Source organism: Hyaena hyaena, unplaced genomic scaffold (genome assembly GCF_003009895.1).
Source record: "Hyaena hyaena isolate Hyena2069 unplaced genomic scaffold, ASM300989v1 scaffold_586, whole genome shotgun sequence".
Lineage (NCBI taxonomy): Eukaryota > Metazoa > Chordata > Mammalia > Carnivora > Hyaenidae > Hyaena > Hyaena hyaena.
The window spans coordinates 617,561-632,253 of record NW_024081218.1 but is presented as its reverse complement, the minus strand read 5'-3'; the positions used below and the strand labels follow the sequence as shown (position 1 = coordinate 632,253).

General features: G+C 33.9%; 1 protein-coding gene across 1 annotated transcript in view; it reads right to left on the bottom strand.

Moving 5' to 3' along the window:
• Nucleotides 1–14,693, bottom strand: part of NAALADL2 (N-acetylated alpha-linked acidic dipeptidase like 2) — a 665,926-nt gene that overhangs the window by 112,754 nt on the left and 538,479 nt on the right. The gene's annotated exons all lie outside the window — the stretch shown is intronic.

The window sequence follows — 14,693 nt, the reverse complement described above, 5'->3', positions numbered from 1 at the left end:
CTTAAGTACCTTTTTTCCTATTTACCTACTTTTAATCTATTTATTTTTTGAATTTAGAATAAACATGTTTTATAAAGTTACATAACAATTTTTTTGTAATACAGAGAATCAATATTCTAAATGCTTTTGGTTGTCTCATAATCAGGAATTGTGGAATTAAGAATTATATTTCTTTTTTTTGGCAATTTAGGTTTCTAGACCAAAGTTAATTTAAAGTTTTTTGTTTTATTTTTTATTTTTCTTTCTCTGTGATGAGTCTTCCCTGTCTACTGGCATTATGGTTAGTGTCATATAAACCTGATCTGAAGGTACAATGGCATTTTGGCACTTATTCCCTTATGAAGTCACTGTAGTCCCCCCCTTATTTTCAGGGTATATAACCCCTAACCCCCAATGGATTCCAAAACTGATAACCTACACATACTACAGTATTTTTTCCTATACATACATATCTATGACAGTTTAATTTATAAATTAGGGACGGTAATAGATTAACACTAATAATAGAACACTTACAACAATATACTATCATAAAAGCTATGCAAATGTGGTATCTTTCTCAAAATATCTTGTACTATGCTTAGCCTTCTTTTTGCCATGATGTATGAAGATAAAATGCTTATGTGATGAGACGGACTGTAGTGAACGATGAAGGCAATGTGATGTAGCATTGAGCTACCACTGATCTTCTGATGATAGGTCCGAAGGAGGATCATCTGCATCTAGTCTTTAGATGACTATGCGGAACTGAAACCATGGAAAGTAAAACCACAGATTAGGGGGGCTAATACAGTGGAAGAGTCAATGATAGAAAGATTGACCTCTAACCAAGAGATAATTTTATTCAGTTACTAAATTCTTTAGGTTTACAACTTATGTAAAGCTATACCTACACATGAAAATTGGTAAAAGGGTTTGATGTTTTAAACCTAATTTCACTTGAAACAGAACTCCACAACAGGCCCTGTCTTTATGCACTGAGTTGGTTTTGATCCCTTTTAATAGTTGTATGTCCAGACATTTACACTGCATGGAAGATGAGTTTCTTATTCCTAACGCATGTGTTGGTATGACTTTTTAGTTTCTATTTTCATATTTTATCTGTTGCTGTGTGTTTGGAATAAAGGAATCAAAGAATGAAAACAGAGGAATTGTGAACAAAAGTATTGCAGATTTTTCTAATGCTTCTTTTAGAATAATCTAAGGAAGCACACCAATACATGTGCATGACCTTACAATTTTATAATAAAAACTCATACAAGCTTTGGACAAGAAAATATGTTGTAGATCACTCATCAGCTTATTATGGCATTGAAACTATCCATAAAATTCCAATATTTAGATGATTTAATGGTAGTTTGAACTAAACCAATTATTCCATTAAAATTAGGAAAGCTCTGAAGAATGTAATTAAGGAGATTTCTATGAGCCATAAGACATATGTGCCAGACTGTAAATTATACGTATTTATTTTATAAATATTTAGTATCTATTTAAAAATATTGTAAGTCAACAATTCCCAAATCTATTGTGATGTAACACATGAATAAATGTAAAATGTAGATGATACGAACTCAGAGTGAAAAGGAAATTTAGATAAGGATCATAAAGGACATACATAATTGGATGCTCACTGACACTTGCATATTACATGACATGGTTCTTACACAGTGAAGAAATTTAAGCTAGTGAGTAAGAACTTGGTTCTGGAGTCCAGCAGCTGTGGATATGAATCCAGACTTGGGCATTCATTACCTGCATGGCCTTGGCTCAGAAATGTAGTCATTTGAACCTCAGTTTCCTTATTTGTAATGTGAGGATAATAGTTATATCTACCTCATAAAAGTATTGTGAGGGTTAAATAGAATCAAATAGGTAAAGCATATAACACTGTGCCTGGCACAAGCTTAGAACCAAAAAAAAGTTATTTTGAGAAACGGAGCCAATTAATAAACAAATTGTTCTCCTTTAACATAATATAAATTTCTATTAGCATTTACATTTCTTCTGTTTAAATTTTTTAATTTTATTTAAATCCAAATTAGTTAACATAGAGTGTAATAATGATTTCAGGAGTACAATGCAGTGATTTGTCACTTACATTAGCATTAACATTTCTGAGTTTTAAGATGTATATACCCATCTATCTCTGGCACCAGGCCATGACTTCCTCAAGGAAAGACCATTTTTGAATCTTCAATGCGCAGCACAGTGTCTAGATCAGATAAACAAATAAATGGAAAGCACAGAACATTTCTATAGAGAGATCCCAAACAGAAAACAATATTGGACATTTTTTCTTTTTTTTTTTAATTTTTAATGTTTTATTTATTTCTGAGAGAGAGAGAGAAAGAGAAAGAGGCAACGTGAGCAGAGGAGGGTCAGAGAGAGAGGGAGACACAGAATTGGAAGCAGGCTCCAGGCTCTGAGCTAGCTGTCAGCACAGAGCCCGATGCTTGGCTAGAACCCACGAACTGTGAGATGACCTGAGCTGAAGTCAGACACTTAACCAACTGAGCCACCCAGGTGGCCCGATATTGGACCTTTTCTATGCAGTCAAAATCACTGCCATACATTTTTTAGTGCAACAGTAAACGGCATTTTACAATACTAAACTATCAAAAGAGCATGGCTTTCCTGAAATGGGATGTTAGGGTTAAATATCTCTGAACCTGTAACATCTCAAAGCAATTGCTATAAACCTCAGGGCACTATTGAACTTATCAAAGCTCTCAGAGATTTGGTACCAGTGATGATAATTTCATCAAAAGGTAAGGAGAATCATTTTTACCTCACCATTTTCTTTTCCTTTTTCAAGCAGGTTGAAATGTGTGTGAAGTCATCTTTTTTTTTTTTTTTCTTTTCTTCTCACCTTCTCCCTCCTATCAGCTTGATTCTATACTGTACTATCCTGAGTTATCTGAGCCCAAGTTCCAAATTCTATGTCTGCTTATTTGTTTTACTCTTCACTGAGAAATCTTTGCTCAAATAGAGTCTCTGATATGCATGGTATAGGCAATTTTCATGCTAAGAAAATCAGTAGCAGATCTTGCCTTCCCTCTCTTTTGAGGCACAGCAGTTGCTGATGTTAATGGAGCTAGTCATTTGTTTATCACGGGTAAAATAGATTTCATATTGATTGGTTTGACTCAGGACTACGGTATTCTAATTAAGATTGCTAAAAGGAAGCCCAAGTTAAAACAAGCAATGATTCAGTGGCATACAGATATTTATATTCCGCTATGCTACAATTCACAAGCAATTCTACGCTCTGGACAATGTTTTGAGTTCATACTCAATAAGACTATACAGAAGAATGAAAGTAGACTTTAGACCACAGAAGTCACATTTTACTGCTATAATTTTCTTTCTCACTTGAGAATCATTCATTTATCAGCCATTAGTCTACACTTCAAATCTCACCTCTTTTTTGAAAAGCAATTCTATTTTTCTAGGTATAATCCTCTAGAAACAGCAACCAGTAACCATAATAGGAGACAGTCAGTACAAAACTCTCTTAGAACTGGCTCAGAAGGTTTCCTTTAATAGCTCCTGTTGCACTTTCCATTGTTAAATGATATAACAAGGTTGTAAGTACACAGACCATGTTACTGGAGTAAGGAGATAGAAGAGGGAAATAAGTCACTATTTTCCATTGAACTCATTTCTATTTTGTCAAATATCAAGTTTATTTGTTTATTTTTTTTTTAAATTAATGTTTTTGTTTAAAATCTATTTCTGAGAGAGAGAGAGAGAGACACAGTGTGAGCAGGGGAGGGTCAGAGAGAGAGGGAGACACAGAATCCGAAGCAGGCTCCTGGCTCCGAGCTGGCTGTCAGCACAGAGCCCAATCTAGGGCTCGAACCCACGAACCGTGAGATCATGACCTGAGATGAAGTCAGATGCTTAACCGACTGAGCCACCCAGGCGACTCCAAATACCAAGTTTAAACTGAATATTTTGTTCCCTGCTAAAAGATGCTCTTTCTTATATTTCCAATGATTAAAAAAAATACATTTTTAAGAGATCAAAATTGAAACAGCAATGACAACAAAGCCAAACACTTAGATGAAAACATGCCTTGATTGAAACTACAACAATGCTGTCATCTTGTTCTTTAGTGGCTCAGATAGCAGGTCATCTAACCCTTTGAACCCTCCAAATTCTTCAAAAAATCCCTGAGAGGCTGAGCCTTTCAGTCAAATCTAATTTAACTATAACTATATAGAGACAGCTGAAGACCGCCTACTCAGGTAAAGTAGATACCTGAGGCAATTATGAAAGTGATTCAAGCAGAAAAATTTCCTGCTGAGGAAGAGATAATGTTTGCTTGAACTATTCATATTAGCCATCTATAATAATTAAATTCATTAACTTACCCCTTCACTTCACTTTGCATATGAAGACACAGCCTTGTTGTTATTTAAAATATGCATGCAAGGCATCTCAAATATTTGTGGATTTTCAAAATACTTTATTGATTACTTGTAAAATAAGTTCACAGGCTTAATGTACTAATGTTCCCAGAGAATTAGCTGAGGGAATACCCAGAGTGTGTAGTAAAGATGGGGAAAAGAAGGATACTCTGTCGGGGCGCCTGGATGGCTCAGTCAGTTAAACATTGGATTTTGGCTCAGGTCATGATCCCACAGTTCGGTTTGTGGGTTCGAGCCCCACATAAGGCTCTATGCTGACAGTTCAGAGCTTGGACCCTGTTTCAGATTCTGTGTCTCCCTCTCTCTCTGCCCCTCCCCCACTTGTGTTCTGTCTCTCTCTGTCTCAAAAATGAATAAACTACAAAAAAAAAAGGACACTCTAAACGAGCTGATTCTCTAAGATGTACTCCCTATCGACATGACCCTGTTGTAGGTGAATCTTCTATATATGTGCGCGCATGCACACACACACACACACACACACACCATTATACCATTTATCAGTCACTAGAAATTCATACACAAATATTTGACAAATTTAATGACTTAAGAATACTATGCTTATAAAAAGAGTTCATGACCCTTCATGTTTAAAGGCAACAGACAGGCTCCTCCAAGCACACAAAAATTTCAAGATGAAGTATTTACAAATTATTTTTTAAAAAATAAAATAGCCACATTTATTTCCACTGGTCTCTAGGCAAATAACTCTCCTTTAGAAATCACCAATTCCCTTTCTCTCAAGGCTTCACTGCTACTTCAGCCACCTCCCCAGGGAGTCATGACACCAGAGTTTCTCCAGCTTTGTCCTCACCAGCCACAACCAATGACATCATGTTTGCTCACTTGGATGGTCCCAGTTATGGCCAAGATATAGTTTGATGCACTTGAATTAGGAGGAAATTGGGATGAGCCCCTATCTGGAAATAAATATGGAAATATCCCATTTGAGTATAGCCTTGCTCTTTTTGATAGTTTTGTTCTCTCCAATGGCTTTCACTGTTACACCCCCCAAAAATGTACTATGGTGAATTTGACTGTGTAAGAAGTGTCCAATGTTGTTTTCTGTTTGGAAGTTCTCTACAGGAATGTGTCATTCCGGGGGTGGAAACAGAATGAAGGATGACCATCAGGTCGATTATTTACACAAAAGAGATAGGTTTAATACCTTTGGATACAGGGGAAATTATATCAGAGGTCACTCTAGTCTGCTTATGAGAGATTGAGGGTGGGCAGAAACTCAAAATGGTGTTTACAGTGATTCCAACTACATCAGTGCTTTGAAAGTTACTTAGTCTTTAGACTAGCTTCAGGACTGGTAATTCAACAGGGACTTATCAGGATGGTTATGACAACACTCAGCAATATAGAATTAATATTCCAAAGATGCACATGGTATGAATCAGCAAGCATATGCACATGCAGCTAACTGTGGCTATATCTGTGATTGGTTTTTAGCGCCACTAGGATATTGTCAAGAAGGTTCCCGAATTATATGTTGATGTCTGTTTTCCACAATTGTTCTTTCAATTGGATGTTATCACATAAAATACTTATTTTAAAAAGCAGAAATAGGGGCAACTGGGTGGCTCAGTCAGTTAAGCGTCTGACTTTGGCTCAGGTCGTGATCTCTCAGTTCATGGGTTAAAGCTCCACATCGGGCTCTGTGCTGACAACTCAAAGCATGGAGCCTGCTTCGGATTCTGTGTCTCCCTCTCTTTCTTTCCTCCCCTGCTCACACTCTGTGTGTGTCTCTCTCTCAGAAATAAATAAAGATTAAAAAATTTTTTTTAAGTAAAAATGACTGCAATGCAGCAGTATTATACTTTACCTTTTGGTATTTAAGTTGGATTTATCTCTACTTCCCTGAAAAACACTTTCTATTTTTATTTATTTGTTTGTGCTTAGAAATATAGGTAGTGCTGTCACAAAAATAAATGTATAGTGTTTTGAAATACAACCTGCCAATAAAAATAATTAAGTAAAAATAATATTTTATATATATTTTTGTATTGTATTACATATATATGTAATATTTGTATTGTATTATATATTGTATATATAAAATTGTATTATATATTTTTGTATTAAATATATATTTATATATACATACATAAATATATGACATCCTGTAAAACTTTGTTTAAATGATCTGCATTAAAAAAATTTTTTTTAGTGTTCCTTTATTTTTGAAAGACAGAGAGACAGAGCACGAGTGGGGGAGGGGCAGAGAGAGAGGGAGACAGAATCTGAAGCAGCTCCAGGCTCTGAGCTGTCAGTATAGTCCAATGCAGAGTTTGAACCCATGAACCGTGAGATTATGACCTGCATGGAAGTTGGATGCTTAACCGACTGTGCTCCTTTGATCTGCATTTTTAAACATAAAAAGTAACATGACTGTTAAAATATAATAATCCAGCCTATTAAGAGATTACTTAAAAAACATTCAGAAATGAAGCAAATGTACCAAAATGCGATTAAGCATTAAAAACCTAAAATAAATAAATAAATAAAACACAGTGTAAACATTTCTAGAAGGAAAAATAAAATGCACTAGTAAACAGTTGGAAATTGCTGATACACCACAAAACATAACCTTGAAAATATAAATAACAAAAATTAATGAATATTAGTGGTCAAGGTTTAGGGTTAATGGAAGATGTAGGATGTATGCTATTTCCAATGTTCTACATGTAGTGATTTAATAGATGTCATCTTAAACTGACATAGTAGCAAACAGATGAATTCAGGCTCTCAGATCTTTTCAGGATCTCTTTTTCTCTTTTTCAAATAATATATTAGTGTTCTTTGAAAAACTAATATATCTCAGAGTGATGCAAAATTAAATTTGCCTCTTTTCTTAATGCAATGTGTAAATAATTATTTCATTAAAACCCTTCTATTTTCCAACTTATATGTTCGTTGAGAAATTATTAAAATAATGTCCATGAAGTATTAACAATGGTTATGAAAGGGTGGAATTTGAGTTAACTTTTTAGTATTTTAATCTTTATATTCCTCTCTATTGATTGACGTTATTCTGGTAAAGATCTAATAGATGGCATGGGCAACACTGTTTCTTATGAGAAGAGGAACTGAGTGATTAGGTCCACGGAGATAAAGAGAATATTCAGTATATACTCTTGGTAACTCTAGAATTTTTAATCTTGTTTGAAAATAGCAAGTTAGGTCCGTATTATTTTAGTGATTTTACAAATTTACATACACACACACACACACACAAAGATTTAAACAACCAAAGTCATTAGTACTTGAAACCAATTGAAATTTGGGATTCAACCTCTACTTCAAGGACTATGGTTATATTGGTATGGGGATGTAACAATTCAAAGCCCTTGGCAGAACTTATAAAATAGATCCTCATGACTGATAAAAGAGCAGAAACATTGTTCTTCCATGAATAATATTATGTAGTTATCCATCTCCACTTAGTGTGAAGATGATGCTTTGATTTCACCTTCACTTAGCAGGCAAAATAACATCTAATTCAAAATAAGGTGGTTTTATAACATGAAGTTGCTGTAAATTGTTTAAAGACCTGTGTAAAAGTTTCATGTAAAAGTTTCATTTTTAGAAAGGATAATAATGTAAATGTTGTCTGCCTGCTAAACTCGGTCTGGGTAAAATAAAGTTAGAAGGTGATGATAGAAGTGAGTCAGCTGGACACAGAGTACACAATAAAGAAGTATTAAAAGAGAAACAACCTTCTAAAACCAGATTCATGCTCAATGTGGAAACTTAAACATATTCCCACAAAACTTATTAATATTTCTCCTAAAATGACTATGATTTGAAGTATCAGTGTAACATATATCTAAGAAGATATAAGGAGGATGATTCTCCATTTTAAATCTCAGAATTTTAAGAAAACAACCTATAAACAAAGTAGCTTAGATGCCTCAAAAGCTTTATATAATACACTTCAAATAAATTTTCAAACATTTTGCTACATTTTTTAAGACCATCAGCAGATTTATAAAATCTAGGAGAGTTACAAATCTTGCCAATGAATCCTAACTTCAAAATATTTTAGATTTTTTTTCAAAGATTTTACAAATCTTTCTTGTGAATCTTTTTTAAAAAAAATTTAACATTTTTATTTATTATTGAGAGACAGAGAGAGACAGAGCATGAGCATGGAAGGGCCAGAGAGAGAAGGAGACAGAATCTGAAAGAGACTATAGGCTCTGAGCTGTCAGCACAGAGCCCAGCACGGGGCTCATACTCACAAACCATGAGATCATGACCTAAACCAAAGCCGGAAGCTTAACCCACTGAGCCACCCAGGTGCCCCCTCCTATTCACCTTAAGGATAAAAATGAGATATTTATAAATCAGTGCTTTAGATCCCATGCCATTTTCATTGAGTTTATAAGTCCTACTTTCTTGTTTTAGTTCAAAGTTCTGATTTATGAATCCTAACTGGTTCTTTCTTCTACTGCTGGTTTAGTCTTTTGAAGTTTAGGTTTGTAATAAGCTCCATAAGATGTTATGCACTACTTTCCCTGTCTTTTTCTGAAGGGGGGGAAAATCCACCCTATTTCCTTTGCCCAGGTACCAAGAATAAGCAGTCTTGTTCAGCAGGGTTTTTATGAAATGCATTCACAGATTATTTTTTTCCTCCATAGATGCCACAGGGTAAGAGACTCAACTTTTCATTCCTAGAAACGTATCTCTGCATAACGAAACAATATAAAGCCAGAATCAGTATTTATGCACACTACACATTATCTGGTACTTATGATTTACTCATAAATCAATGATCCTGGATGGGGTTAAGATGGAAATGTGTTTCTGCGAGTTGCAACCAAGCACCATTAAGAAGCCTGCACAATTTCTAAAAAATTATTAACTCTTGTCTCTAGTTCAAGTTCTAATTCAGCAGTATTTCTCTCCCTCAGCAACTCCTGCTCCACCAAGCTTCGGTAATAAAGGTATGTTTAAATCCCGAAGTAGAAGTGTTTCAGTGGTTGGAAAAAAATAATCTCTCTTGTTAACATTTTAATAAAAGAAATCATAGATTAAAAGCTTAGCATTGTCAGACATTGCCTTAGAAAGGAAAAACAGTAATTTCTTGAAAAATTATCTAAGAATAATTTTTTGCATTGTAACAATATCATAACATAGAAATGAATTGAAAGAGTTTAAGCTCATTAAACAATCATTGATATTTTTAATGATTCACTTCAGAAAAATAATGAGAGAAACATATTTTTTAAAAATAGTAAAATCAAACCATTTTGGATGAGAGCTTAAAGTAGTTTGAATTTTGGAGACACAAATGTTTTTCATTTAAAAAATAATTTAAAAAGTAATTTATATATGTAATTTGACTTTTTGTAACAAGAAAATCACTTTTATCCTAAGTAGTTGTAAAAGAATTTAGCTATTTATTTCTAGCAAACTACCAACATTTTAGAGTCTTCTATGAAATGGCTTATAAAATTGAGACACAGTTCTCTAGGAATTGGCTAATAATTCTTTTGGACAAATAAGAAACCAAACCAAAACAGCTAAGATTCACTCATAATGGAATCTAAATATGTAAATGATATTTCCTTCATTATCTCAACATATAACAACAGATAGAGAGAGAGGGATACACAGAATTCAAAGCAGGCCCCAGGCTCCCGCTGTCAGAACAGAACAGGAACAGGGCTTAAACTCACAGACTGCAAGATCATGGCCTGAGCCGAACAGATGTTTCACCGACTGTGCATTTTAAAGTACAGAAAGGACTCATTGGCTAACTTCTAAAGATTCTGAATGCTTGTTGTTGATCGCTCCTACTTTTGATCATGAACATAGATTCTATAGCCAGGTTGCCTGGGTTCAAGTTAGCTTTACAACTTGCTGGCTCTGCTATCTTGGTCAAGCTACCTTTCAGCCATCTCCTTTCTTCTTTCATATGTAGAATGGGGATGATGATAACAATAGAGCTTACTTCATCAAATTGTGAGGAAAGGAAGTATGTTAAGTGCACAGTGTCAGGTACACAGTAAATTCTATGTGTTTGATATTACTATTTTGCTTTTATATTATTGGATTGCAGAATCATAAAGCACTGAATATTTTGTTTTCTATAACATACTAAGCCTAATTATTCAAAAGACTCGTGTCCTTCCTTATACCACTTGAAAGATTATACATTTACTCACACTGCCACTAATCAAAGAAATTCTGGATTTTCTTCTTTCAAGTTGCTTTTAGAGTCATTCCAAAGCCAAATAAGAAAATTAATTTCATTTCTCCCAGTGCTGCAAACAGTATTTCCCAATTCAGTCGTTCAGTTATAGTTAAACAGACATGGCCTTATAATATTAGCAATAATAACAAAATTTAAATTTACTGAATATTTTATAAGCCAAGTATAGCACTGTGGATTACATTTATGATTACATTTGATTTGCTTTGGCCAGTTGGAAAATGTTTTCATCCTCAGTGAATAAAGATGTGTATCACTGGGGACATTCTAAAGAATGTGATGAAATCTCTGGAGATGATTCCATCATAAGAGGCCATAGAAGGTTTTGCATTAAGATACAAGTTAGGTCATAAATGACCACTGGGGCTATGAAAGACATGATTCTTCAGATGTCGTATACTACCGTATTTTGGTTAAAATAGATTGCCACACAATTTCAAGCCATAAGTCATTATATACCTATATTTACATGAAATTCATAACTAGCAATGAATGAAAAAAAACTAAAATAACCCATACTTAGTTTAGGTTACACTTTTTTCCCTTATTAATTGCCCCAGGAAGTTAGAAGTTCATGAGGGAATATATGGCAATAAAATATGTTTTGTTTTAATAACTTTTGACGAACTATAATAAAATTATCTGTTCTCCAATGCTTTTGTTAAATCCTCCAAAGTAGAATTTTTAAGCCTCTCTTCTCCATTGTTTAAATGGGAGTTACACTAACTAAAAATAATTAATATAAAATTGATGGTGCAGTGCCTGGCACCATAGTACATACTTAACAAATAATAATAATAATAATAATAGCTGTTATTAATATAGCTTCACAAAATTTGCATCTGAAAAGACTCAACGTACAAAAATGTTAAGGCTTGTTTTTTTACTGCATGCAAGTTTTTCTTGTCCTTTAGCTATCTATTATGCTAAATGGAAATTTGGCAGTTTGGTAGTTTTGTTAAAAGAAAAAAAATATCTTTCGGTACAAATACTACTGACAATGCTACCAAAGCAAAACCTGATGAGGAGAAACTAGTTGCTTCAAAGGAGATAGCAATGGTGAGAAAAAAACAGAAATCTTATTAAGTTTTGTATACAGAAAGAAACAATAAAAATTATAGGAATGGCTTGAACTGTCATTTTCTTTTCTCTCATTAATGTTTCCCTGTACTGTATGATTGTTGTTATTTATTATATGGTCACTTAAACAAGACCAAAACTCATTCACATGGAGTACAGCTGCAGTTTTGAGTCAGTCTCATTTTTGTGCTTGAAAAATGAAAATATCTGAAAACGCTGTTAAAGCAGTCTGTCATGTTAAAGTAAAATTACAATGCTATTCTTAAGGTTATCATAATAGAGCAAACAATTGGTCATAAAAAAGATATGTGGCCATGGCATAAAACTTATCAAATGCCACAATGGTTGTCTGTCTGATAGCTACATAAGCCAAACTTGAGGGATATTATGGCATGTTAGTGACTCTAGTAGCAACAAAAGTTCATTGCAAAGAATAAAGGCACTGAAAGGACTGAGGTAATCAGGTTCATCCATCTCTCTGGGTAATTAGAATAATAAGCTCCATCCTGAGGTCACAGATTGCCTAATGAAATACTTCATCTGAAGAAAAGGGTACAGTAATTCTTACCAGTTGAAGGAGAGGGTAGTATTAAACCAAGGCAATTACTGCAACCTGGCAGCGCTGTGAGATGATGGGTTTGTTTTCCACACTGCAGGCTGGACAGACCAGTACACAGTGAGTGGCCAACAATTAGTCAAAGCATAAATGAGCTGTATTAAAATGAATCATCTTTGCAGAGAGACCATGGTAGATTTCAAGAATATCAAAATCAATACATTCAACAATTGAAACAGATATTGAGTGTCCCCTCATGTTAGACTGACAGGCAGAAGGAAAAACATACCCTCAAACCTAACTTCATCATTTTGTAATTGAAAAAACCAGATGTCTGATGTTATGCGAGCACCTAAAGACACCAATGAATCTTGAAGACAAGGGAAAACCAAGCTGAACTTTTCCTAACTTTCAAATTAGTACTCTGGCTACTAACTCTGACATTATTTACCCAAAAGTTATGATACTAGATCTTTGTGACTTACCCTCTCTCTGCTAGCATCAATAAAAATAATTCTGTAAGAAACAAAATAATCTCACAGCAACAGAACAAAACTCCATTCTGGAATTTTAGCCATTTTCTCCCTTTCCTAATCTCCAAACACATGCAGACAATAGCTTTCCAGTTCACAGATGAGGAGACCTATTACATTGTTAAACTGTCTGATAATTTGGATCTTTGTTGCTAATTTCATCTCCCAAATTATTGGAATTTGAAGCATCTAATGCAAATAAATCAGTCCATACAATCTCCCTTCAGATTGTTTCCCCTTTTCTGCCTTAAGTATAGACTTAAGTTTCACAAATTTTTACATAAAAGGGAACACTTGAAAAACTAGAACCTAGGATATTTACCACCCCATGCCATATCAATTTGTCACCCCATACTAAATGCATATGAAATCTAAAGATGGGTGCCATGGAAATAAATAGATCAATTAATCAAGTTCTACTTGAATCAAATACTAATATGTCAGAACTTATCATTAATATTTTAAAACTAATTTTCTAAGCCTACCTAAAAACAGGATGTGCTTTCTTATCCACCTACTTATCTATATTAAAATGTTAACAATACTAGCAAGGTATTAAAACTTCCAACAATAAGCTGAAACCAATATTTAAGTAATCATCTGAAGTAATATTTATATAATTATAAAGTTACGCTCGAGGAGCTAACTGTTCTATCTACAAAGCTAAGATGAAGAGTATAAACAAACAAACTCTTTCAGTGGCCTCCTAGTTTGGAACCCAAGGATGCATACATTTTGAGAATAGGCATATTAAAAAAATCACCTAACATCTGATCAGCAGATAGAAATGTTACCTATATATAATGAATCCTAAAATATACACAGTTAATTCATATGCTTTGTCATATGTAAGTAACATATCAAATACTTGAAGAGAAGGTTGTTCTAGAAAGACCATCTATCTGGTGGATGAATCTAGCAACCTGAGTTCTCATCTTAGTTCTGTCCCCTAAGTTGGATGTTCATTTTTTAAAATGTTTATTCATTTTTGAGAGACAGACAGACAGACAGTGTGTGAGTGGGGGGTGGGGGAGACAGAGAGAAAGGGAATCACCAAATCTGAGGCAGGCTCCAGGCTCTGAGCTATCAGCACAAACTCAAACTAACGAGATGCAAAGTCGTGCCCTGAGCCCAAGTCAGAGGCTTAACTGATTGAGCCACCCAGTCTCTCCAGAACTTCATTTTCTTATCTATAAAATCAAGTAGGTTATGTTTAATAGTCATCAAGGTCCATTTCAGTTCTGAACTTCTGATACTCAGTGCCATTCTCCAATACCTTTTGAAACACATAAATACCATAGAAGACAATCTTGCATTGTGGAAAAGTCTTATTTCAGAAGATCTAGATTTTGTTCCCGATACTTTCACTACCCAGTTTTTATCAAGATCCTTAATCTCTCCAAATTTTAGTTTTCTCATCTGTAAAATAGGGAGATCATCATCTGTCACCCCCAAGTGCTCATTCTGGGGAACAAGATTTTGAAAATAAGATAATGTATTAAAACACTTTTAAAATATTAAGGTGCTACCATAATGAACTGAAAAGTGTTTATTAAATTCTATGATACCTTGAGAATATGTCGGAAATATAGAAATAAAACAAATTTGTATCTGCAATCTGCCTTTATATATATATGTGTGTATATATATATATATTTAACTGTCTAGCTTAATAATTCTAAATTGAATTTTTAAAATATTTTTAAATGTTACTATTAATTCATATTTTATTTTGGAAATTATAATACTTGAAATCCATAAATACTTTTAAATCATAATTTCAAAAAATATATTTAAAAGGATATCTCTTTTTAAATAAACTTTGAATGTTTAGATGGATACAAATAATTGGCTTAAAATAA